This window comes from Eptesicus fuscus, chromosome 13 (assembly GCF_027574615.1).
Source record: "Eptesicus fuscus isolate TK198812 chromosome 13, DD_ASM_mEF_20220401, whole genome shotgun sequence".
NCBI lineage: Eukaryota > Metazoa > Chordata > Mammalia > Chiroptera > Vespertilionidae > Eptesicus > Eptesicus fuscus.
In genome coordinates, this window is record NC_072485.1 from 27,230,962 (window position 1) to 27,258,535 (window position 27,574).

The 27,574-nt window shown below is 38.9% G+C and overlaps 1 pseudogene; it reads right to left on the reverse strand.

Moving 5' to 3' along the window:
* Nucleotides 1–603: 603 nt before the first annotated feature.
* Nucleotides 604–25,920, reverse strand: LOC129151171 (tripartite motif-containing protein 64-like; annotated as a pseudogene).
* Nucleotides 25,921–27,574: the final 1,654 nt, after the last annotated feature.

The following is a 27,574-nucleotide window of genomic DNA, read 5'->3' on the forward strand; positions in this document are numbered from 1 at the left end:
CTCTCTCTCTCTCTCTCTCTCTCTCTCTCTCTCCCTCTTCCTTCCTTCCTTCCTTCCTTCCTTCCTTCCTTCCTTCCTTCCTTCCTTCCTTGAAGATATTTTTCCATTGACTTTTATAGAGAGTGGAAGGTAGTGAGGGAGAAGAAGGGAAGGAAGAGAGAGAGAGAGATCTGAGAAGGGTACATCAATTGTACCTGGGATAGAACCTGCAACCCAGGTATGAGCCCTTGAGTGAGACCCTTCATTGCTCAGGCCAAAGCTCTAACCCTTCAGCCATACAGGCCAGTGCCAAACTGATACTATCTTTGTGCGCAATGCCAGGAGTAGGTTTGGAAGTGCTGAATTAGACTTGATTCCCTGATAATGCCACATAAGTCTTGACATATTAGGCTGTTCGCCTTCATTTTAACACATCCTTCGATTCCAGGATAACCTATTGTAACTAGAGAATAAAAATCGGCTATCTCTCTGTTTTGATCCATAGGGAGAAGGAAATAAATACCAAGATACACACAACTTTCGTTTTTAGTTTGTCAATACAGCCATGAGGATTCTTTCTGAGCAACAGATAAAAATTCAACTTGTGTTCTCCACAGCAGCGCCTCAGGCTACTGCTCTCAGCGTTCCTGCTGCAGCCTGCACAGTGAAGGCAGCCACAGAAATCTGTCTCTTCACCTCTCCCCAGGCCTTGGAAGGGTCCATTTTGCTTTCGATATCAAACAGAGCATCATAAATCCCTGGGAATGACTCTTCTGCATACTTATTGTGGCTGCTTAGTGCAGAGATGACATGCCTGTTGGTAAAAAATAGTTTACTATCTGTTAGTAAACTATCACATAATTCTGGTTCACATAATTCTAATTTTATGGTTTCAGTAAGCCACGTCTCAACTTCCAAGTTCAACTACCTCCAAAGACCAGTCTTCGGAATGTCTGTGCATTAATTAGCTATATTTAACTTTAAAAAGACAAAGTGGTTCTGAGCAACAAAAATAACAACAATAGCAAAAACAGCTTGTCACCTACGATGGGCCACACTTGACAGAATTCACCTATAATTTTACAAGGCTTAAAAATAAACTCTAAAAAACTTAATGTTAGTACTTCAAAGAAGGGGGAATGAGGCCTGATCAGTCTCAAAGCACATGGCAAAAGAGTGCTGACTTTTCACCATTCCATTCTATCCCCTGAAGTGCAGCAAAACTCTATTATGAAAGTGCTACTTGTGACCAGCCAACTTCCTATTTTTCTTTCCCTCCTCTTTAAAAAAGAAGCCAGGCAAACATGTGTGAATGCCTAGCTACTAGTAAAAGCATGAGGAATCATTAAAAACAGGTCTGCTTTGCCCAGCCAGCATATCTCAGTGTTGAGCATCGACCTATGAACCAGGAAGTCATTATTCCATTCCTGGTCAGGGCACTTGCCCAGGGTACAGGCTTGATCCCATCCTCAGTAGGGGACATGTAGGAGGCAGCCAATCAATGATCCTCTCTTATCATTGATGTTTCAATCTCTCTCTCCCTTTCCTTTCCTCTCTCTGAAATCAATCAAAGTATATTATTTTTAAAAAGTGAATTAAAAGTCTTACTTCACATTGTATGCAAATAAGCAACATTTGTGGAAGAACTATGTACTAAAATTAAAAATTTTGGAAGTGAAATTTCAAGTTTAGAAGCCACAGGGAAATGACAATACAACCAGACTTGAGAACAAAGCAGTGGTTAATTATATGAAAACTAATGATCAAATACAAAGATAAAAGAGTGGGAAACCTCTTCTGAAGTCCCTGAGGGACAGCCCATTGGCCTCACTGTTGCCAGAGGATGGCGGGGAGCGGGGGTGAGCTCATCTTGTCCTCATTGCAATCCCCTACTTCTCCTCAAAAAAGCTTGGGAAACCTTTGTCAGCAGATTTGAAAATGGGGGTAATATAAACATTATAAAAATATTGTTTTGAAAATTGATAAGAAAATCCAAAATATCAAAATTGGGAATACTGGCAATGGACAATAGAGGGTACCACCTGTATAGAAACAGATATAAAAATATTCAAATTTATTAATAATTCAGAAATACAAATGCAAATAATGTTATACTATGTGCATATCAAATTAGTAACTATTTTAAATGTGGTTGTACCAATTGCTACAGGCTAATCACTGAAGCATTGTCAATTGTTTTAACCTTCTGGAAAATATACACATTGCTGAAGTTTTCAAGAACCATCACATAGTTCTTACACTTTGCTGTAGTTTTTCTGTTTCTTTAATCTTTTTCGTAAGGAGTCAGAGGTTCGAAAGAAAAAATAAAAGGCTTCTCAAAGAAAAATACGGATTATAATCCCAAATAATTAAAATTAATCATAATACTTCAGAGGAAAGAAAATACTTAAACATGAAGATTTTTAGTGTCTTCTCTTTTTTCTTAGAGAGTGGAAGGGGGAGAGATGGGGGGAGAGAGAGACAGAGACAGAAAAATATTGATGTGAGAGAGACACTGTAATTTTAAATTTATACTAAATAGCTCTCAAATGCATGAATTCACCAGACACCGGGTGTAAGCAAATGCTCAGAGATACGGGGTGGCTCCCTGCATGTGGAAAATCAGCCAGCAACTTTAAAACTGCTGTAGCAATCAGGTCAGTGACAACAGAACCATAGTTCTCTCAGCTTTGCACCCTGAGTGGGCTGTGTTAGTAAGCCAAGGTCAGGATCATCTTGGACACATCCTTTTGGTAAGAAGGCCGGCCAAATATCAAGATCTCAGCCTCACCTTCAGGGCCCCCTGACTGACAGGAAGCAGGTTCTGCAACACACACAACTTGTGGAATATTCTCTCCGCCTCCATGGCCAAACTTCACTTCCACTAGCCACCCCTCCAGGTGAAGTGCCTTCAGACTCTCCAGGGCTCAGAGTGGATCCAGGAGGAGGGCTTGGTGATGTGTCTGAGCACCTGGAATGGTGTCCCTGCCCCTGCTCCACTTGCAGGAGCATCTGAACCACCTGGTGGTAGCCATGCTGCAGAGGCCCTAGCAGAGAGAGGTGGCACAGATGTCAGCCAGCAGGTCGCAGTTGGGCCTGGCTGCAGCCTGGTTTTTATCCTGTATTCCTGTGTTTGTGTGTGTGTGTGTGTGAGTGTGTGTGTGTGTGTGTGTGTGTGTGTGTGTGTGTGTGTGTGTGAGTTTAATTTTATCAACTTGAAAAATACAGAAAGCCCAGAATCAGGTACAAACCCCAAAACTCTCTGATATCTGTGGTCTATTCTTTCCATTTTCTCTTATTCTTTTATTGCCCTTTCTCTTTATTTTCATCTTTCTCTACATTTTTTACACTGGTAACATGCTTTCTGTTTAGCTGTTTTGATAGACTTATCAGCTTTAATTATACGATGTGATAAGTTTTGAATAACCTGTAGAGTTGTGTAGAAAAGCAAGTCACAAACTGTAGCTAATGCTATGGAAATACTACTATGCAAATACTGCTCACCAGTATACTTGGGATTCAAATGAAAATATTTCAGAGGTTTTACTGGGTCAAATGGGAGTTCAATTTTTAATTTGTTTGTGGAAACTCCAGTAACTCCACTCTTAGGAATATATCCCAAGAAACATGAAACACCAATCAGAAAGAACATATGTACCACTATGTTCATAGCAGCACAATTTACAATAGCTAAGATTTGGAAACAGCCTAAGTGCCCATCAGCAGATGGGTGGGTTAGAAAACCATGGTACACCTACACAATGGAATAGTATGCTGTTGTACAATAGAAAGAACTCTTACCATTTGCAACAGCACGGATGGACCTGGAGAGCATTATGCTAAATGAAATAAGCCAGCCAGAGTAGGATCAGTATCACATGATCTCACTCATTTGTGGAATATAATGAACAACATATACTGATAAACAAATATAGACTCAGAGTCACAGAAACATTGAACAGACCATCAAACCTCAGAGGGAAGGCAGGGAGATTAGGCAGAGGGCGAGGAGGCAGTTGAGGAGGAGAGGAAGAGATCAACCAAAGAACTTGTATGCATATATGGTAAGCATAACCAATGGACACAGACAATGTGTGGGGGTGAAAGCCAGGGATGGGGGGCAGGTGCAGGCTGGGAGAGGACAACAAGGGGAAAAGGGGACATAGGTAATACTTTTAAAAATAACAAATTTATATATAGATATATGTTTCAGAGGTACTCAAAAAACCCAACATAGCAATAGCTTTTGTAAGATATGTTTTTCAAGGAATATGTTCATAATCATTTAAATTGTCAATTGCATAGGCACAATATTGTTCATAAAATCCTCATATTACCTCATTAATATTTGCTTTCTTATTATTGATCTTAAATTCTTGATTTGAACACCTCCTTTTTCTCTGATGTTTATCAATTTAACTTATCCATACAAAGAGCCAATTTCTTAAGTTGTTCATTTTACCTATCACATTTATTTTCAATTTCAGTATTTTTGTGGTTATTATTATAATTTTATTTCTAATTTATTGGGCATAGGTTTGCTTTTCTTTTCTTTTTTTTTAAGTGATTTCAGAGAGGAAAGGAGAGGGAGAGATAGACATCAATGATGAAAGAGAATCATTGATTTTCTGCTTTCTGTATGCCGTGCTGGGGGGGATTAAGCATGCAACTGGGCATTAGCCTGATCTAGAATCAAACTGTGACCTCCTGGTTCATAGCCCGATGCTCAACCAATGAGCCGTGCTGGCCGGGAAATTTGCTTTTCCGCACCTCCTTGAGATAGGCTTTTCTTCTTTTATAATATATTCATTTAGTACCCCACATTTTTTTCTAAGCTTTGCTTTAATTGCAACTCAAAATTTTGTTTGGATGCATCCTTAATTTTACTCAATTAAAAATATTCCCAACATATATTTGCATCATTGTTTTTCCTTTCATCCATGTAGTTCCATGAGAACCACATAGAATAAATGTTGTGCCAACAAGGATGGATTGTGCCAGGCTGGGACTTGTATGAGCTCAGCCTCTCTCCTCACCTCCATTGCTCCTTATCACAGGTAGTCCCACAGTACAGGCTGAGACTCCCAAGCTTTTCACCAAGTGGCTTCTAGCAGACACTGGAAGGACATTAGAAGACAAGAGGAAGGGAGAGGCACTGTATTTCTCCACTCCCTCTCTACCTGGAGCACCATCTCCTTCAAAGTTCCAGGTTCCTTCCTGGATTTTGGCCCTGAGGGCTGGTAACACGTTTACACTCTTATTCCATGTTCTGGGATGGTAGTGTCTCCCTGCTGATGCTAGTGTCTGGTTGTTTCCCTGTCTCTTGTTTGGCTTCTCAACTCTTCCTTCACCAGTATAACCACTTCCTTGCATTATATCTCCTCTTTTAAATGCCCTGATTAATTTTCTTTTTGTTGTTTAGATTCTTAGAGAATCTAGCTCCCTTCCATATTTTTAAAAAATATATTTTATTGATTTTTTACAGAGAGGAAGAGAAGAGGGATAGAGAGTTAGAAACATTGATGAGAGAAAAACATTGATCAGCTGCCTCCTGCACACCCCCTACTGGGGATGTGCCCGCAACCAAGGTACATGCCCTTGACCTGAATCAAACCTGGTACCTTTCAGTCCGCAGGCCAACGCTCTATCCACTGAGCCAAACCGGTTTTGGCTCCCTTCCATATTTTTAAGCCTCAAGACAAATTATAATGAGATACAGCACTGTGTAACAAATTATACCTTAAAAAATAAAATAAATGCTGAGCTATAATCTGTTCAAAAGTAAATTCAGTGTACCCTTTTTGTATTTCCAAGATGAAAACATAATTGTTTATCCTCTTTATTTTTGTCACTTTTTTTTGTAATACCTACTGAGGATATTTTTCCAATTGATTTTTATAGAAAGTGCAAGGAAGGGGCAGAAACAAAGAGAAAAATATGGATGTGAGAGAGATACATCAATGGTTGCCTCCCACACATATCCCAACAGGAACTGGGTATGGAGCCTGAAATGGAGATACCTTGTTCTTGACCTGAATTGAACCTGGGACCTTCAGGCTGAGGCTCTGAGCCAAACCAGATAGAGCTTGTCAGAGATTTGATTTATGCATAACTGTGAGCTTTGAATCAATAAGTTTGAAAATCTTTTTTAAGCTATATCTACAAACTAAAGATTTTAAAGATATATGAAGAATTTCATTTCACTACCTGTATTCCCAGTTGATTTAACACAATCAACCCATTTATATGAAACACTTGTTTTCATCTTAGCATGGTTCTATGCATCTGGAGTGAACCAAAATAGGACAACTGAGGCCTCTCCCAAGGAGAATAATTGTATAATAAGAAGGATGAGGCAAACACCAAATAATTTGGGAGACATGGTGGATTTAATTACAAGATTTAATAAAATAGAACTTAATGCTTAATTCATTTAAATATTGAAATCATGAAATTTATTACAAAAAATATTCTGAATCCCATATGTATTTTTTAATTTTCTAGTTGCCACATAAAAAACACACATTTAAAATACATTTTAATAATGTATTTAACCCAATACATCCAAAACATTGTCATTTCAGCATATCATTACTATTAAAAATATTAATGAGATATTTTACCTTTTCTTTCCTACAGTTTTTGATATTCTGCATTCATTTTACCCCTGTAACACAGCTCAATTCAGACTACTCACATTTCAAGTGCTCAAGATCTCCTGTGACCACCCAACTAGACAAAACCAAGTTAGGCAAACCACCCATCCACACTGGGGACACCTGGTTTTCCAATCCTTAGCTGACAGAACAACTTCAAGTACTCTGAGTAAGAGAGGGCAGGTAGAAACCCACACTCTCTGAATTCCACAGAAGGCCAATATAAATGGTCTTATGGTAATAATTTTGGAGGAAACTTTGTCACAGTTAGCCAGCATGGTTGCTATATAGAGCATGATTCACGGGACGATGTAACTCTGCATCCTAATAACCCCCAGTGAGGGTCTTTGTTTTCTGGAAAATGTGGAGAACTGAATTTTATTCCTTGGCTCTTCTGTAGAATTTCCAAAGACTAGATAATTTTCTTAACATTTTGAGCTACATTCTTAAGCAGAGATGAAGTTATGATAGGTGCAAACAGGAGTTTCTCAATATGATGGGATTTGCGTAATCTTTTTCTCTTTTTAAAATGGAAAGAACAGATACCTGCGGGCGGTAGATAAAGAGATCAGTTGGTTTCATTCCATTGCTTGATCTTACATTTTTTAGACCCACATAAGGTGACCATGTATGACTTTCAATGACCCTTCACTCTAAACATAAAATATATTAACTACAATAGGTCTTTTGCACAAATATTTTTTCAAATAGACTTTTTAGAACAGTTTTATATTCACAGTAAAATTGAGGGAAAAATACAGAGTTTGCCCTTATGCCCACTGACCACCCTATTCTGAATAGCTCCCATCAGAGTGGTATATTTGTTACAATTTGTGACTCTACAATGACACATCTTTATCACCCAGAGTCCTGTAGATAAACCCATAGTTTACCTTAGGGTTCACGCTTGGCAATATACATTCTATTGGTTTAGACAATTTATAATGAATTATAGTCACCATAATGTATCATACAGAATAATTTCACTACCCTAAAAATCCTCTCTGCTGCACTTGAATTCATTATTTGATTATAAATCATTTTATAGTGGAGAATATTTTCATAAGGCAATTAAAAATAAATATTTTCTTATGAAAATAACAAACTCTGAGTTTTGTCAAAAAATAGTCCTTTAGGTTGAAGTGGTTTATAAGCACTTGGAATGTATAAGTTTTATTTAAAAGAACTGTTTGTGTTTGTGAACATTTTTAAAGTTAGAAACATGTCACAAAACAAGAAGAGTTTGAATGACTTTGATGACATATTTACTCCTCAATAGCAGTACTGTCTATGGTCTGAAACTACAACCATTGTGGATCATGGGACCTGTATCTTGAAGAATAAATTAGTTGTAGTGAGTTAGAAAAATTCTGAAATCACAGAGCACATGATTTTATAGATCAAAAGTTTGCAGTGGATGATGAGCTTCACTGAAGATTGTCTAAACTTCCTTAACTATGAAAAACAAGAAGCAATCAAAACATTTTCGATGAGATGGGTCAGACTGAGCAGTGTCTCTTATCATAGGTGTCCTTTCAACTCTGGGTCACTACATTATGGAGTTTAACCCTTTCTGTGACCTGATCCTCTCATCCTCCTAATTTATTCTTGTTCAGTAATCCTCTTGACTCTGCATCTAAGCTAGCAATCTTATTGTCTTAATCTAATTATTATGATAGTTTTTGCATCCCCGGGTAATAGATATAATTCTATCTTACTAGAATGGTTGTGACTGAATTTAAAGGGTAGAGGTCTTAACAGTCTGCATTTTCATTCTATACTTCTTTGTGTCTTGGCTTTATGTTCTTATTCCTGTTGTTTTTATCTCCTTACGTGAACACACAAACATAAACACACACACACACACACACACACACACACACACACACACACACACTCTCTCTCACCCTTAGGGGAGGGAGTTGGAATTGAATTATGAATATTGAGCTGATTAGACACCAGGCTATGGAGAACTAGTTAAGGTTACGCACCCTCTGGCAGATGACCCACTGCCTGGAGACTGCCCCAGGAGGCCTGCCACTGCCCTGGGGCTGCTGTGTAGGCCTGTGACTGCCATGATGTGCCGCATCGCCTCCCAGGTACAGCTCTCCTGGACCCAGTATCGCCCAAATCAGAGAAACCATGTGGAGCTGGTGGCACAGGCCATGTAGCGCTATGTCAACACTGCCCAGGCCCCAACTGGGGCCCAGTGCTGGCGCTCCTGACTTTCACAGGGTTCCTGCTAGAGAGACTGCTACCATGCTACACGTGGGCACTGAAGGAGTGGGGAGCCACCATTGACAAGGACTGCCAGAGCCTGGTGACCTTGCTGTGAGCTTGGATCATGGGGCAGCCCCGCACCTGGCTCACTGGGATGATTTTTTCCGGACTTCAGAACTTCAAGTCCTCCTTGGAGCAGACTGCTGGCTCGGGTGCTTCTGCCTTGCCTTACACTAATAATCTTAGCCTACTTGTGAGTTGCAAAATTTTTACCCCGTTTCTACCTTCCTACCTGTGACCAGCCAAGTAAATTTGGGACGTGAAATAACAGAGTAAAGATCCTTCTTTTTTAAAAAAATTAATATATATATATTAATTTTTTTAAAAAAGAAGGATCTTTACTCTGTTATATACATACTGATTGATTTCAGTGATGAAAGAGAGAGAGAGAAAGAGAGAGAGAGAGAGAGAGAGAGAGAGAGAGAGAGAGAGAGAGAGAAATATCAACGGTCAGAGAGAATCATTGATGGGCTGCCTCCTGTACACCCCCTACTGGGTATCGAGCCCACAGCCCAGGCATGTGCCCTTGACCAGAATTGAACCCAGGGACACTTCATTTTGCAGGCTGACGCTCTATCCACTGAGCCAAATATAGGGTTAAAGCACCTTCTGAGACCTTTTTATGGGCATCAGATAAGGAGTCCTGTGGTCATACTGCAGCCAGTGTTTTAGCTCCTGACAAAAACTCAAAGGTATTAGGACAAAGGCACTTTAGTGGCTCTTCTCTGTCTGGGGAAAATGGGAATCTAAAGGCTTATTGCTTCCATGAATAGTAAAAGAAACTGCATTTCATTAAACGGGAAACAAGTGCTATTGACTACACTTAGATTAATATGAGTATGAGACTCATTTATCTACAATTCCATGTGCTACTTCTGACCAATTATCCAGGCACTGGGTCAGGGGTGATATGATGAAATGATATCAAAAGTGCTCCAATTACCAGTCTAACAAAGAACATAACAGTTCATGGACTTCAGAAGAGGTTTCCCACTCTTTTATCTTCAAATTTGATAATTAGTTTTCATATAATTAACCACTGCTTTGTGCTCAAGTCTGGTTGTATTGTCATTTCCCTGTGGCTTCTAAACTTGATATTTTACTTCCAATTTTTAAAATTTGACTAAAGAGTTCTTCCACACTTGTTGCTTATGTTTGGATGCAATGTGAAGTGAGACTTTGAATTCACTTTTCTATCAGTTGCTAAAGAAACTTATACATTATGTTTGAATATGTCTTCCTTTCCCCATTGATCTTTTATGTATCCTTCATTACAAATACATCCTTATAGAGCACTAGCTTATTTTCAGACCATCTATTCTTATATTTGCATGTAGTTTTTAAAATATTTTTTGTTGATTTTTAGAGAGAGAGGGGGAAAGAGGGAAAAGGATCTTCTGTCAGCTGCTACCTGGAATGGAGCCTGAAACCCAGGCATGTGCCCTGATTGGGTATCAAAAGCAACCTTTCGATGCAGAGCTCTTTCTATGTAATTGTGCACTGACCCCCAAGGATTTGATATTTGTGTGATCATAAGGTGTTTAAGATAACACAGATGTTCACCCACAAAATTCTACCTTAAAAAAATCCTTCATGTTTAAACATTATTTTTCCTCATCTTAAAACTATGTTCAAATTATGTTTTATTTGTGTGACTTTATACAGAAATAATCCTAAAATGATGGCTTTACAATATTTGTTATTCCAGATAAATAGAATTTTCCCACGTGGAAGTGAAGAAAAGAATTCTTTGTGGAGGTAATGACTTTAAGGAGTGGGAGAAAGAAGGTGTGTTCAGGAATAAGAGTCTGGCTGAAGTCTGATGGAGAGAGAGATACTGAAAGCACAAGAGAGAAAGCTGGAGAAGGCTTTTGTCAGGCAGTAGAGGCCCTTCAATGGTCAGCTGAGGACTTTGCACTAATGAGTTGGCAGTGAAGGAGCATTAGCATTTCTCAGCAGCACAGTTGCCACTCAGGATGTCAGAAGTGGGTCTTTCTTTGAGAGATATGGCAGCCCATATGCTTAGAGTGAAGGGACAGAAGCAGCAAAAACTTGCAAAGATATTTTAACATCGAACTCCTTTATGTAGCACATACTTGTTTTCATCCAAGTCTTGCAGTCTCTCTCTAAACGTAGAAGCAATTTCTAAAGTTCTTCACTGCAGAAAAGAGTGAGTCTGAAAGAGAAATTGGGACCTAATGGTATTGCTCTATAGCTGAAGCAAAGGGAACAAAAAAGTAAGCTGTTCTCCTGTGTATTTTACATGGCATTTACATTTTGTATATTACAAGATAAGCAAGAGTGAAATAAAAAAATACATTCACAGACATAAAGAAAACATTTGATTGTGTAGAACAACAATAAATAAAAACTGGACGTCAGGTAGGTCATCATATTTTAGAGATTAACAGAAACATACAGAAAATGAATTCTGAAAATGTGTAGCATACCAAAGGACACACTGTATATTTCCATTTCTTGTGGATGTTTCATTGGGAGTTAAGTATTTGGAGGCTGAGAGAAGACGCCATTTTATATATTTTATTGATTTTTACAGAGAGTAAGGGAGAGGGATAGAGTTAGAAACATCCATGAGAGAGAAACATGGATCGGCTGCCTCCTGCACACCCCACACCGGGGATGTGCCCGCAACCAAGGTACATGCCCTTGACCGGAATCGAACCCGGGACCCTTCAGTCCCCAGGCCGACGCTCTATCCACTGAGCCAAACCGGCCAGGGCAGAAGACGCCATTTTAGAAAACTGAATGCCTAACTTCCCTAGTAAGAGATAAACGGGTGATACATAAAACTGATCAGGTGTAAGCACTTTAGTCTGCTGAACAGAATCAAAGGTGGGTAAGTTGGATATGGGACCCATGGTTTTTCACTACCAATTCTTCTAGTTCTATGTGACATTTTATGAAGTTTGTACTTATGTTACTTTCTCAAAAGTAAAAGCTATAAAATTGTCATTATCAGCATCAACAATAAAAAAGTTAAGACTTGTATTATGCTATTTGTTGTTATAACTTTCATGTTTACTGATTGGAGATGTAATCCAATAAAAATTCAAATGTATGCAGGTCTTGATATGAGATTGGTTTTGAATGACAATGGGTTGAGAGGAACCAAAGACAATTCATACATTTCTTGTTTAAATAGCTCAATGAATGAAATACCACTAAATGAAATGAAAGATATATTTAAGGGAGTACATGGAAGTTTATGTTACAAGGCTCAGGACACCAGATGCAGGAACTGTCCCCAGTAGTAGGACCATCTTCACTATTGAGACTTCGTCCATCTGATTCAAATTCCTAGTCACTTTTCTTGGTTCAGAATGATTTGTTTAACGAAAGTATATTCTAAATAATTCTGAAGTACTTATGGATAGACTTACCCAATTTTTAGTACATCGTGCTTTGCCTAAAGTAATTCTGAGTCTTTAGATTAAGAACACCTCAAACCACTACCAGATCCCAAAGTGCTGATCCTGGTAGGGACAGAATTCAGAAGGGGAAACCAGAACAACTCACACCGTCCTTCCCCAGTTTCTGCTGCAGAAGCAGGACCTAGAACATAGGGCTCTAGATAGGGGTTTGCTCTTGAACCTTGCCTGGTTCTCACTCCAGGGCCCATAAATGCCTTCATAACCTGGGAACCTGGCTGGGTAGTGTCTGGGAGCTCTCTGGGTTGTGCCTCCAGGACAGCAGCCAGGGGAGCTCTGGGCCTCTGTCTCCTGGACAGCGTTGTTCTCTCAGTTTGCACCCTGAGTTGGCTGTGTTAGTAAGCCAAGGTCAGGATCATCTTGGACACATCCTTTTGGTAAGAAGGCTGCCCAGATATCAATATCTCAGCCTCACCTACAGAACCCCCCTGACTGACAGGAAGCAGGTTCTGCAACACACACTCAACGTGTAGAATATGCTCTCCACCTCCGTAGCCAAACTTCACTTCCACTAGCCACCCCTCCAGGTGAAGAGCCTTCAGACTCTCCAGGGCTCAGAGTGGATCCAGGAGGAGCGCTTAGTGATGAGTCTGAGCACCTGGAATGGTGTCTCTTCCCCCTGCTCCACTTGCAGGAGCATCTGAACCTCCTGGTGGTGGCCATGCTGCAGAGGCCCTAGCAGAGAGTGGTGGCATAGATGTAAGCCAGCAGTTCGCAGTTGGGCCTGGCTGTAGCCTGGTTTTTATTCTGTATTTGTGTGTGTGTGTGTGTGTGTGTGTGTGTGTGTGTATGTGTGTGTGTGTGTGATTTTATCAGCTTGAAAAATACAGAAATCCCGGAATCAGGTACAAACCCCAAAACTCTATATCTGTGATCTATTCTTTCCATTTTCTCTTATTCTTTTATTCCCCTTTCTCTTTATTTTCATCTTTCTCTACATTTTTTACACTGGTAACATGCTTTCTGTTTAGCTGTTTTGATAGACCTACCAGCTTTAATTGTACGATGTGGTAAGTTTTGAATAATGTGTAGAGTTGTGTAGAAAAGCAAGTCACAAACTGTAGCTACTGCTAGGCGACACAACAAAAGAGATGAGTGTCCTTTGAAAATGAGCATATTTGTAAAATTATATTGAAAGCTTCATGTCCAATCAGGGAAATAAATGTATTTCTCAAAGTAAGATAAAAATTAAGAGGTTATTTGAGGTTACTTCTCATATCACTTAAAGCAGTTTTATGTTCCTTTTTTATATTTTTTATATTTATATTTTTTATTTTTATATATTTTTATTTATATTTTTTATTTTTTTATTGCTTAAGGTATTATATATTTCTCCATATCCTCCCATTCCCTCCCGCCTACCCTACCCTACCCTACCCTACCCTACTCCAGTACATGCCCTCATCCCCCTGCAGTGTCTGTCAACTTATATGCATGCATGCGAGTCTTTTGGTTGATCTCTCCCCTTTACCCCCACCCTTCCCTACCTTCTCTCTGAAGTTTGAGCATCTGATTGATGCTTCTTTGTCTCTAGATCTGTTTTTGTTCATCAGTTTATGTTGTTCATTATAATAAGCAAATGAGTGAGATCATGACTCATTTCTCTCACTGACTTATTTCACTTAGCATAATGCTCTCCATCTCTATCCATGCTGTTGCAAATGGTAGGAGTTCCTTCTTTTTACAGCAACATAGTATTCCATTGTGTAGATGTACCACTGGTTTTAATCCAGTCATCTGCTGATGGGCACTTAGGCTGTTTCCAATTCTTAGTTATTGTAAATGGTGCTGCTCTAACATAGGGGTGCATAGATCCTTTCTAATTGGTGTTTCTAGTTTCTTGGGATATATTCCTAAAAGTGGAATCACTGGGTCAAATGGGAGTTCCATTTTTAGTTTTTTGAGGAAACTTCATACTGTTCTCCACAGTGGCTGCAACAGTCTGCATTCCCACCAGTAGTGCATGAGGGTTCCTTTTTCTCTGCATCCTTTCCAGCACTAGTCGTTTGTTGATTTGTTGATGATAGCCATTTTGACAGGTGTGAGATGGTGCCAAATTATCCTTTTGATTTGCATCTCTTTGATGATTAGTGACTTTGAGCATGTTTTCCTAGGTCTCTTGGTCTTCCTTATGTCCTCTTTGAAAAATATCTATTTAGATCCATTGCCCATTTTTTTATTGGATTGTTTATCTTCCTTTTGTTAAGTTGTATGAGTTCCCGGTAAATGTTGGATATTAAACCCTTATCGGAGATAACATTGACAAATATACTCTCCCAGGCAGTGGGCTTTCTTATTGCTTTGTTGATGGTTTCTTTTGCTGTGCACAAGTTTTTTATTTTGATGTAGTCCCATTTGTTTATTTTCTCTTTAGTTTCTATTGCCCTAGGAGCTGAATTGGTGAAGATATTGCTTCAGCATATGTCTAAGATTTTGCTGCCTGTGAATTGCTCTAATATTTTTATGGTTTCTCGTCTTACATTTAAGTCCTTTAATTTTAAGTTTATTTTTGTGCATGATGTAAGTTGGTGGTATAGTTTCATTTTTTTTGTATGTATCTGTCCAATTTTCCCAACATCATTTATTTTTTAATATATTTTATTGATTATTTTATAGAGAGGAAGGAAGAGGGATAGAGAGCTAGAAACATCCATAAGAGATAAACATCAATCAGCTGCCTCCTGCACACCCCATACTGGGGATGTGCCTGCAACCAAGGTACATGCCGTTGACCAGAATCAAACCCGGGACACTTCAGTCCGCAGGCCAATGCGCTATCCACTGAGCCAAACTAGTTAGGGTCCAACACCATTTATTGAAGAGACTGTCTTGACTCCATTGTATGTTCTTGCCTCCTTTGTCAAATATTAATTGAGCTTAGTGGTTTGGGCCAATTTCTGGTTCTCTATTTTATTCCATTGGTCTATATTTCTGTTCTTATGCCAGTACCAGGCAGTTTTGAGAACAGTGGCTTTGCAATACAGCTTGATACCTAGTATTGAGATCCCTCCTACATTGATCTTCTTTCTCAGGATTGCTGCAGCTATTAGGGGTCTTTTTTTATTAAAGATGAATTTTTGGAGAATTCATTCTAGGTTTGTAACATATGCTGTTGATAATTTAATGGAGAGTGCAGTGAATCTATAGATTGCTTTGGGTAGTATGGACATTTTAATGATGCTGATTCTACCAATTCATGAACTTTTTTATAGATGACATGAGGAAGATGATGCTCTGAAATCTCCCTGGAATCCATAATGTAGGAAACCATAACTGAAATAATGTTTACAAACACAGTGAAAGGGTACATTTCACGTTACTGACCCAAAAGTATACCTATCTTGTCCACAGATATATATAAAAGCCTAAGCAACCATTACCACTGGTCAACCGAACAATTGTCTGTATGGTCCCTATGATGTGCACTGACTACCCAGGGCCAGATGCTCAATGCAGGAGCTGCCCCATGGTGGTCAGTGTGCTCCCACAGCCAACCTCCTGCTGCCAGCCAACCTCCCATGGTCCCTCCCCATGGCCAGCCAACCACCCAGCCTCGATTTGCCCGATTGAGACTAGATGAGATGACGCCCATCAGCCCCGAATGCTGGCCAGGCCAGGGAACCCCACCCATGAACGATTTCGTGCACCACGCCTCTAGTTATGGAATAATGATGAATAAATTGTCAAGAGAGTGTTCTATTGCATAACACAAAAGTAACATACTCTTACATCTAGCTCCCAGAATTGCCTACCTTTTCCCACATCTAACCACCTCTCCTATAAAGGTAATCATATCTTGGTGATTAATAAGCCCTGATTCTAATGATCATATCTTGATATTTATATAAATAAAATCATATGGTATATATCCTATGTGTATGATTCTTTTGTTTAAAAGTATGCTGGTAATATTGCTATATTTCCCTGTATATAACAATTGTTTTTATTGTTTTGTCTCAGAGTATTCCACTATATGAGTGTACCACAATTTGTTCATGCTACTGTTGATGAACTTGCTCATTTCCAACTGGGTAAGTATGAAAAGTGCTTCCATGAAGGCACTACACATATCCACTTTGTTGTCATACACATGCATTGCTATTGGGTGTGTAACACGGACTGTAATCATTGGATTATAGTGTATTGTACTAACAAAGACTTTGCCAAAGTGACTATGCCAGTTTACTTTAAGCAATAGATGGTAGCTTTGTTTCCTCTATTCTTCTGTTACCACAGTTCCTTACCTACTTTAATATCTGTGTCATTTTGTGTTTGACAGTGTGGTTTTCATTTGCATTTACCTAATGACAAATGCATTTGAACATTTTTCATAGGATTACCAGTACAAACCTATGGATTCCTTTTTTTTTTTTTTTTTTTTTAGTAAAATGCCTGTTCAAATTACCTCTCCCAATATTTTTAGGTCTAGTTGACTTGTCTTTTTCTTATTGACTTTTAGAATTCTTTCTGTTCCTTCTGTAGAGTCATTTGTTGAATACAGATATGTCAAATATCTTCTCCCATTATTGCCATGCATTTTCAATGGTGTCTCAATGCATACAAGCTACTAAAAATTGAATACATTTCAGTTTGTGATTAGTAAATTATGTGCCCCATTTAGGAAAATCTTCACAGTTACATGGGAGATACTGCAGATTTATTTATTCATTTTTTAACCTTATATTTATTGTGATTTATTTTCTAAGTGTTGCATTGAATGGTGGGAAAAGACACAAATACTGTCTTTACTCTTAGGATTTCAGTCTAGTAGCAATAAATAACTACCAATTTGATGAAAGTTTGTTGACTATTATGATAAGTATAATATGCTCAGAAAGTTTGGATTAAGAGGAACTACACAGGTCTGTGGAATCAGAGAGGATGTCCTTCAAAAACTGTTATTTAAGCCCTGGATGGTTTGGCTCAGTTGATCGAGTGTTGGCCTGTGGACTGAAGGGTCCCAGGTTTGATTGTGGCCAAGGGCACATGCCCATGTTGTGGACTTCATTCCCGGTGAGGGGCGTGCAGGGGACAGCAATCAATGATTCTCTCTCAACATTGATGTTTCTATCACGTCCTTCCTCTCTGAAATCAATAAATAAATATATTTTTTAAAAAACTATTATTTAAGCTGAAAAGTCATAAGTAACTAGATTTAGGGAAATGATAAAGTACCTCAGGCAGTAGGATCTACCCAACTAGGTCAGATTCAAGGGGAGATTTAGCACCATTTCTTTTGTTTATTAACGTGAAATATACACCTCTTTATTTTGCTATCAAATCTGGTTCAGATAGTCAAGTAACACACATCACAAAATATTATGACAAGTGAAAGGAACCAGATCCAAAACAAATACACATTGTGTGATTCCCTATACTTGAAATGTATATACTAGACAAGTCCTCAAAGATTGAGAGTCAATTCTGGGTTGAAAAGGAGGGCCAAAGAGTGAATAGAAAGTGAAGGTTAATAAGTAATTGTTCCTTTTGGAGTATGGAACTGTGATGTAATTAGATAGTTTTGATTGTTACACAACCCTCCGATATTACTAAAATTCCTGAATTAAATACAGTAAAGGGATGACTTTTATAGTATTGACCTTTTACCTTAGTATGATTGTGTTTTTTCTTAAAAGCCATTGATTCATTGATTATATTTAGGAATAAATGCTCCGTCATAAACATTTTTACTAAAAGACAATTTATAAACATAGGGGTGCATATATTATTTCTGATTGGTATTACAGGTTTTAAGGCTATATTCCCAGAAGTGGGATGGTCTGCTCAAATGGAAATTCGATTCTTAATTTTTAGACGAAACAGTTATAATATTTTCCATAGTGGTTACACCAATGCCCATTCCCACCAGCAGTGAATTAGTGTTCCCTTTTCTCCACACCCTTGCCAACACTTATTGTTTTTTGAGTTTTTGATGATACGCATACTGACAGGTGGGATGTGATATCTCATTGTGGTTTTAATTTGAATCTCTCTGATTAGTGGCTTTGGGAAAGTTTTCATATCTCTTAGCCATTTGTATGTCCTCTTTGGAGAAATACCTAATCAGGCCTTCTGCCAATTTTTAAGTGGGTTGTTTGTCTACCTTTGTGAGTTGTATGAATATTTTATATATTTTGGATAGTAACCCCATATCAGATGTATCATTGGCAAATATGTTCTCCCATACAGTGGGTGACTTTTTCATTTTGATGGTGGTTTCTGCTGTGCAAAATCTTTTTGTTTTGATGTAGTCTCATTTATGTATTTCGTCCAAGTTTCCTTTGCCCAATAGCTAAGCTTTGGAAACAGCCCAAGAGCCCATCAGTAGACGTATGGCTAAAAAAGCTGTGGGGTATTTACACAATGGAATATTATGCAGCTGTGAAAAAGAGGTATATCTTACCGTTTGGGATAGCGTGGGTAGACCTGGAGAGTATTATGCTACATGAAATAAGCAAATCTGAGAAAGACAAGTATCACATGATCTCACTTTTTGTGTGCAATCAAACAAACAAAATGAATTCACCAATAAAATAAGGTCAGAAGCTTAAAAGAATGGAACAGGCTGACATTCATTGATGAGGGTATTGGGGAATGAGAAAGAAAACAAAATAACTTATATGCATAGCCCATGCAGAGGTGGAATATGGTGGTGAAGACCTGTGGGATGGGGAGTGGGTAGGGCTGAGAGGCAGGATATAAGGGGGAAATAGGAGACATCTACAATACTATCAACAATAATATATATACAATAAAAGATAATTTATAAATATATTTATAAATTTACTGTGGTTATGCCATTTTATAAACATACAATAATTATGTACCCTTAAATTACAATGTGCTAGGTGTCACCCTGATAGCTCAGAGGACATTTCCTGAAAATAGTGTACACAGTTATGGAAATCATCAAGTAAATGGCCAAAAGTTAACTTTTCATGAACCTTCCAAGCAAAAGAAAGGCTTCAGAGGTGAAGAGAAGGAGGAAGAAACTAAACTACATATGAGGGAACCATTGCCAGCATTATGGAAGCTCACAATTCCTTTGTCATAATCCAGAAACACTCCAATCTTACCCACAGGCATTTTCACATGATGAACTATGAGTGGACAGTTAGTGTAGAGATAATAATGATCATTCATCTCCAAGGAAAATAGAACAGATGCTTCTTCCCAATCAATAATGAAAAAGTTTTTAATTATGAGGATATCTTTACAGACTCCCAGAATCCAACACGAGGAGTGTGGCACATCGACCTCCCAGTAATGTCTACCAGAGATGATTATGTGTTCCCCAAATCACAAAACTCCGCAGTCTCTGGGGCTCCCTGGACATGTTGTAATGGTCAGCTGGAAACAACACACTCCTCGCATCCTCAGAAATACACATGAAGAGACTGATGTTTCCATCACTCAGGACATTATCCACTGCAAAGAGAGGCAAAAAAAAAAAAAAAAAGTCAATAAATGGAATTTCCATGGCCTGGGGGGCAGAGTCTCCTCATTTGCCCCTCCTCCAGGGAAATCCTATCTAATAAAATAGTAATATGCAAATTGACCATCACTCCATCATGGCTGCCCCCATGTGGACACAAGATGGCTGCGAAAAGATGGCCAGAAGGTCAGGGCAGTTGGGAAGTACCAGGCCTGCAAGGGAGGGCAGTTAGGGGCAATCAAGCCTGCTGGGAGGGAAGTTATGGATGACCAGGCTGGCAGAGGAGGGAAGTTGGGGGTGACCCTGCCTGCAGGGAAGAGCAGTTGGGGGGAACCAGACTTGTAGGGGTGGGCAGTTAGGGGTGAGCAGGCCTTCAGGGCAGGCGAATTAGGGGTGACCAGGCCTCCAGGGGAGGGCAGTTAGGGGCCTGGAAGGGGAGCAGTTAGATATCAATCAGGCTGGAACCGAGTCATTAGGGGGTGATCATGCTGGCAGGTAGAAGCGGTTTGGGGCAATCAGGAAGGCAAGCATTTGGGAGCCAGCACTCCTGGATTGTGAGAGGGATGTCCAACTGCCTGTATAGGCCTGATCCTATTGGGCAGTCGGACATCCCTTGAGAGGTCCCAGATTGGTGAGTGTGCAGGCTGGGCTGAAGGACACACACCCCCCATGCACAAATTTTGTGCACCGGGCCCCTAGTACAAAATAAAGATATCAAAGAGAGTGCATACTGGCTCATCTACAAAGAACAAGTGTTATCGCTACCTTTACACAGAAGTTCTTTACAATACATAGAAGAAAACAAAATCTCCGCAAATGTCACAAAGAGTGTGACAGTGTGAAGCAGAGATTTAATGTCAACCTCTGGGTAGTTCGTTTCAGGTCACACATAAAACCTTTTCTTTCCTTTAGAAATCTCATCTTGTGTTGATTGTCCTATTTAATACATAGTCAGCACTTTGCTATTATGTGGGTTGTTATTGGAGTATAAGTGGCACCTGTTACTTTTTCATGAATATAAATATTTGATTGAAATACATATTATGGATAATTAGTAATTTCTGAAGAGAGTGCTGTGGATTTTCATTATCTGTTCAGATCCTGCATTAGGTCTAATCTCAATCTCAGTTCTGGGGTTTAGACCTGCTCTCTACTATGAGCCTAATATGATTGGACTGTGGTCACAGATCCTTCTCTGTCAGTGGTTTTGACATTTATCTAACAGCAATAAAATTATTCTGCTTATGACATTTCCAATCCTTTTTTGGACTTTCTGATTTTATAAGTAATAAATATTCTTAGTGCAATGCATGATGAATGCACTTATAATGTACAACAGATTTAAATCCATCAGTGCCATATTTAAACATTCAAAAGTGGAGTAACTGATTAAACATATAATATTGATGTCTACTCTGAGAACTAAATATTCTATCTCTTTGTGACCACATGGTCAACCTCATTGCTCTTCTCTTCCTCTATGTGTAGCAAATGTCAATAAAAATAGGTATCTTGCTTTTATTTTCAATATAAGCTGCAAAGTTCCTTGTGATATGGCTACACAAGGGAAGAAGATATAATTTTGGAAAATGATGGACTGCCTTCATGTCAGAAAAGATAAAGTTAAAATAGAACAAGAACCTGTAAAACTAAGAACCACAAAGAAATTCAGGCCTAATGCCACAGGGTAAGCTCGTGCCTCTGAACCTGTTCAGCAACTCCAGGAGTCCATTGCAGCACCAGGAAGTGAGGTCCGGATTCACTGGTTGAGGCTTTTGATTCTGCACCAATTCAGTCCTGTGAAGAATGACATCAGTGGCATTGGAGAAAAATGTTAGTCACAAAACCAGTCAAATATCATAGCTTTTCATCCAATATATTTCATCAGGATCCTCTCATTCTGAGTTAATGAAGTATATATTATAGTCTACTTTTGTGGAGATATAAGAAATGTTACCTTCTTTTCTAAATTTATAAATTATTTCCAATGCCAACTTCCCCATTCTTCTCAGATATTATTGCATTTCCAAAATGATTGAGAATCATTTCCTCCATCTACTCCACCTCAGGGAATGCAAACCCCTAGGTATCTGACAGGGAGCAGAACATCCAGGCAGAGACTTTGGGACTTGAGTCTCAGAGTCCTCAACAATGAGACATTCAGCTTCTGAAAAGGGAGAGTCCACTGAGCCAAACAGCTCTGCTCTTTTTTTCCCCCCCCCTCAAGCTGGAACATCTAACTTGCTCCTAGGAGCTTTGCTCCTGAAGGTCTAACTTGTTAGGGGGCACCAGGAGGTCATTCCCCCTGAGGTCTGACCTGCAGTGATGGAACAGGCTGAGTCATTGCTAGTCCTTGGAACAAAATCAACCCTCACATTTATAGCAAAGTTCCCGATTTCCTGCCCTTTTCACCTTTCAACTGTGCAGTGTAAGGTACCTTTTCTGTGATACCTTTAAAAATCACTCCAGTAATGTTTATTGTGCTAAATAGGGAGAGGATAGGGGAGAGGGGCTGGAAGAAAATTCAGAACTCAGATGTTTTCAGGTACATATGAATTCAGTCACATGGAAAGGAAACTTCTGAGACCAGAAGGCCTCAGGGTCAGTTTTGAAAGAAAACAGGAAATAGGTACAGAGGAAAAGACTTCTAGCTCAAAACATGTACAGCTCCCTCATCAAGAGGAAAATGACTTCCACATAAAATATTAGTATAAACTCACCTTTCCAACACAGTTCCCAAATCCTGCAAAACAAACAGAAAAAAAAAGGTAAACGTGCAAATTATGTCTTTTTATATATTTTCTAGTTTGTTTTCCTAATGTACATTTTCCTATTCCCCTTTAAGGAACAGTCAGAGGCCATCTTAATAATAGCATTTAAACTAGAACACGCAGACCTTTCTCAAGCAGTTCTGAGGATGCAAGGAGGTCAGGCAGAGAAGTGAAGTGATGCAACCAGGTCTAGGTTTCCAATATCACTCATTGCCTTGTTATTCCCAAGGAGAGATCTGACTATTTATAACAATGAAAGCAAAACAGAGGATCCAATGAAAAATAGAGAGAGCTTTAGAACTGATTGCCAAATTCTAGAAATCTTACCTAGGCAAGGGTCAAAACCTCAATGTCTTTAGCAAGTTGCTTTTATGGCAATAGCAAAGAGTGACAGTGGATTAGCTGAATGTAAATAATGAATGATTACAGCAAAGTTAATGTTGCCCTGCTCAGGGATTGACTGAATTTGGACAATCTCTCTGTAGAGGTGGTGCTTCAGATTACACTGACATCACTTTATGCTACGTCAGCTACTTAGGCAAAGAGCTTCCAAAGAAAATAAGTGTCTGACTGGATAGACACAATGATGGGAGTCCAGGAGCATAATCATTTAGTTGAAGGTAATGGTGTATGCAGGCATCATAGCCACATTGTCCATAATAGGATTCCTCTCTCTGAGGATGGACCCTCCCCTCTCACCTGGAGCATCTCCACATCTGGCTTGTGGCACATGCCCATCTGCTCTCTAAACATTTCTTTCAGGCTTTCTGTCTGTTGGGTCATTCTGACTTTGCTTTCCTGCAGTTGTTGGAAGATCTCATTTGCTTCTCTCTCCATTGTGTCCACATAGAGGCACTCCTCCTCATAGAGAAATTGATGAATCTTCTGATATTCAGCTCTGATCATCACCTTCCTAAGGGCCACGTACTCCTGCACAGATAGAGGATCAAAGGGATTACACATTCTCACTCGAAAGAGATTGTCAAACTTTCATCTTTTCCTTAGTTTCATCAAGAAAATATTTGAGAAACTTTTTGCCTCATACCTCAAAGTGTCTTGAGTATTTGAAAGCCCTTCTGTACATCCTGACCCTATGTTCCTGGTCCCTTTTTCTGTTAAATCAAGCCCACTACAGGGTCTCAGACCAGCCCACCTGATGTTACTCAGTGGTTGGGTGTCCACCTCTGAACCAGGAGGTCAGGTTCAATTTCAGGTCAGGACACATACTGGGCTTTAGGACTGAATCCCCTGCAGGGGATATAAGGAAGACAGCTGATTAATGATCCCCTCTCATCAGTGATATTTCTATCTCTTTCTCCCTTCCTCTCTGAAATCAATAAAAATATTTTAAAAATTAAAAAATAAAGAGTCCCTGTGATGTTGCTTCCCAGTTCTTACTCCATCAACCATTTCTTCTTCACTACCTTATTTTTCTATTGCTCCTTTGCTTGATTGTATTAGGTATTTTAAGGATTTAACTATATACCATATTATACAGATTTTAAAAAAATACTCTATTTTTTTCTTGGTGCTACTTTATTTCTCTCCTCTTTTTCACAGTTAAACTTAGTGTGGAGTTGTTTTTTACTCCATTTCTGAAAAAACTCATCAAACCTTCGAAGTTGAACTGGGAATACCTCTCAAGGCTTGCATACACACAGTTGATTGACTCTTGAACAACATCCATATGGACTGTGATTTTTTTCAATAAATACTCAGTTGACTATCTATGTCTGCATATTTACTATTCAAATATTAATTCCTTGGCAGATCCAAGACCATATTTTTGATCTGATGTTGGAATTTATGAATGCAAAGGGTCAATTTTATGCATTGTTTTACAACATTTTACAAAATAATTTGAACACCCCCAGAATTTGGTATCCAGGGGATCCAGCAAACAATGCCTTACAGATAAGAAAGAATAAGAAAATTGTGGGCAAGTCCAAGATTATATGTGGATATTTGACTGCAAACAGTTAGGTCCCTAGCCTCCCACACTCATCCACAGTCAACTGTAGTAGCATTCTTTCCACTAGCTTCCATGAGAGCAGAGGGTGGACTGCATGCATTGTTTTAAACCATATATACTGTATATTTGGCCATTATATTTGTGATTGCTGATATATTTTTTAAACAACTGCTTTTTGCAGGGAAGAAACTATTATTCTTTAACCAATATTCTTTAACTCCAATGCGCCTAAAACTATAAGCCAGCATTTCTCAATCTGCATAAATATATAATCATAAAACTAAGCAGAACATGTTCATTCTTACCTGCAATGACTCCGCTTTCCTAGCTTCTATCTTCACATTGTTTTGCATTTCTTGAGACATATTCCATAAGGAGCCCATTCTCTTGAGAAGTTCCTCCTGCAAAATAACCAGGAGCTTTAGTGACACCTAAGATGGTTATTGTAAATTGTATCCTCTTTTTTATGGTTAAAGGTAGATATTGAAAGCACTGTCACCTTGAGTTAGAATGAGGAGGCCTGATCTTTTTACATTCATCTGATTTGATTCCCATATTTGGATCATCAGAGGTGACAGAGACATATAATCAGAAGTTTGGGGAGACCTTACAGACCATTTCTTGAGAAATTGGCACCCAGATTTTCATGTATCCTGACTATGAAGAAGTCTGACTTGCATCAGAAACCAGGGTTCCTGGTGCTAGACACCTCCCCACAATAACACCAATTCTACATATTTGGACAAAATATCTAAAGAAATCTACCTTAGTAAAAGCTTAACACAGCTCTGATTATAGTGTCCAAGTTGACAACAGCATTGCCAGGATACACTTATAATTTTGAATTTTGCATTGAAACATTACCAGCTCCATTATCATCAAACAATTTTCTTTTCATTATTATCTTCTTTCTCTCACTTAGGAGCCTACATCTACCAAATTGCATGAAAGGCACCACTTACCCTGTATTCCTCAGCAGCCTGTTGTGTCGGACTGTGGCTGTGAGCCACATGGTTCGGGGAATCAGAGCAGTGCCTCCAGAAGAGTTTCCTTTTAAAAGTCACAGAAGAGCCTCTTTGCTGCTTTGTGTGCCACACAGAACTAACTCCTCCTCAGAGCTGTTGACAGAGTCAGCTCTGGCCTTTCTTGCTAGGGAAGCCAGGCTCCTGAGTGGGATGCTGGTTTTGAAATCTGGCTTCTCTGACACTTGTCTGCAATGAGGGCAGCACATTGGAGTCTGGGCCGCATCCCAGCTGAGGCACAGGCAGGGACGGCAAAAGCTGTGCCCACAGTCTAAGGTGACCGGATCTAGGAAGTAGTTCATACAGATGGAGCAGATGAGTTCCCTCAGTAAGCCTGGCAAGGTGTGTGACTCCATGTTTCTGAAACTGAAATAAAAGAAAGACAACACTGAATGAGAAAGGGAGATACATAAATTTATTCTTCCTCCCAGATGAGAAAAAAAAAAAAAGACCTTTGGATAAAGGTATGTCTGCTTGAGCTCTATCTACCTATTAACTTGGTATCTAATCTACCATTTAATTTAACGCCAATAAAATCCTAGACATAACAAATCTAGAAACGTTGGGTTTATGCTAAGATATAAATGAGAAAATGAGACAAGAGTCTTCAGCATGCTTTTTGTTTAAAATAAACAATGATCTGGGCCTTGTCTGGTAGGCTCAATTAGTTAGAGCGCCATCCCGACACGCCAAGGTTTGGGGTTTGATCCCTGGTCAGGGTATATAAAAGAATCAACCAAGGTATTAATAAATAAGTAGAACAACATATCGATGTTTCACTTTCTCTATCCCTCTTCCTCTCTTTCTCTAAAATTTATGATTTTTTAAAAATAAAATAAAATAAACCATAATCGCAATCATACCTCACTTATTGTTTGGTTCACTAGTGCATATACAGACTATAAATTAATGAACCAGTTTCTCTATTTTTGTCTCTCTGATTCCATGACTTTAAATAAACACACCTTTAATATCTATGCAATAGTTTCTATGTGCCCCAATCAAACCGACTCGGTTAAACTATACTGGTTCAGTTTAGTCAAAGTGTTGATCATGTGTGATCAAAGTGAGAAACATTGATCAGCTGCCTCCTGCACACTCCCGACTGGGGATGTGTCCGAAACCAAGGTACATGCCCTTGACCAGAATCAAACCTGGGACCCTTCAGTCCACAGGCTGACGCTCTATCCACTGAGCCAAACCAGTTAGGGCACATTCCATATTTTTAAGTGAATGAATGAATGAATGAATGAATGACTAAAACTCACCTTTTAAAAACTATTGAAAAACAAATTTTCAAAGCCATCAAAGCCCACATATCCCAGAAAGAGTTGAAGTAGCTGCCCTCTTAGTCAGTTTATAGAAATGTAAATTAACCTAAGGTTCATTAACCAGGAATGGCACTTCACACAATGTTTCCTGAGGAGACCAAGGAAAAGAAAAGGAATAGTGCATATCCTATTAAGGTACATGTACATGTGTATATGAGGACATTTACTAAGTTAATTCTGGGAAATGCCTCAAATATTTCTCATTATGTTGCCAGTCATTTACATAACGTATAGAAAAAGAAATGTCTACTGTTCTAATTTTGTAGACCATATCAAGTAATTATGTGGGCAGTCTGTTCCATGGTGCTGTCCCTTACAGGGACTTGTCCAACCTTCCCTTGCAATATTATTTCCCAGATTTGTGATTATGTCACATAGCATTTTAAAATTCTATAACCTGGGCCCTGCAATCTTATTCCTTCTTAAAAAATAAATACAGAAGCTAGGCCATCCTAACTAAGTTTTGCTAGGTAGCATAGTAACTACAACAACATGTAAAGATAAAAATATAAAAAGTGAAATCTAATAGGATGTTGAAAAAATGTATTATTTGTTAGGCTTAAAAAGATTCCAATATTTCAAATATCAGAGAGTTTGGAAATAAAAAACAAAAGGACCAAAAGTTAGTTTCAAAAGAACACTAATGCTCTTTAGTGCCCCGAGTTTCCCTTGCACCAAG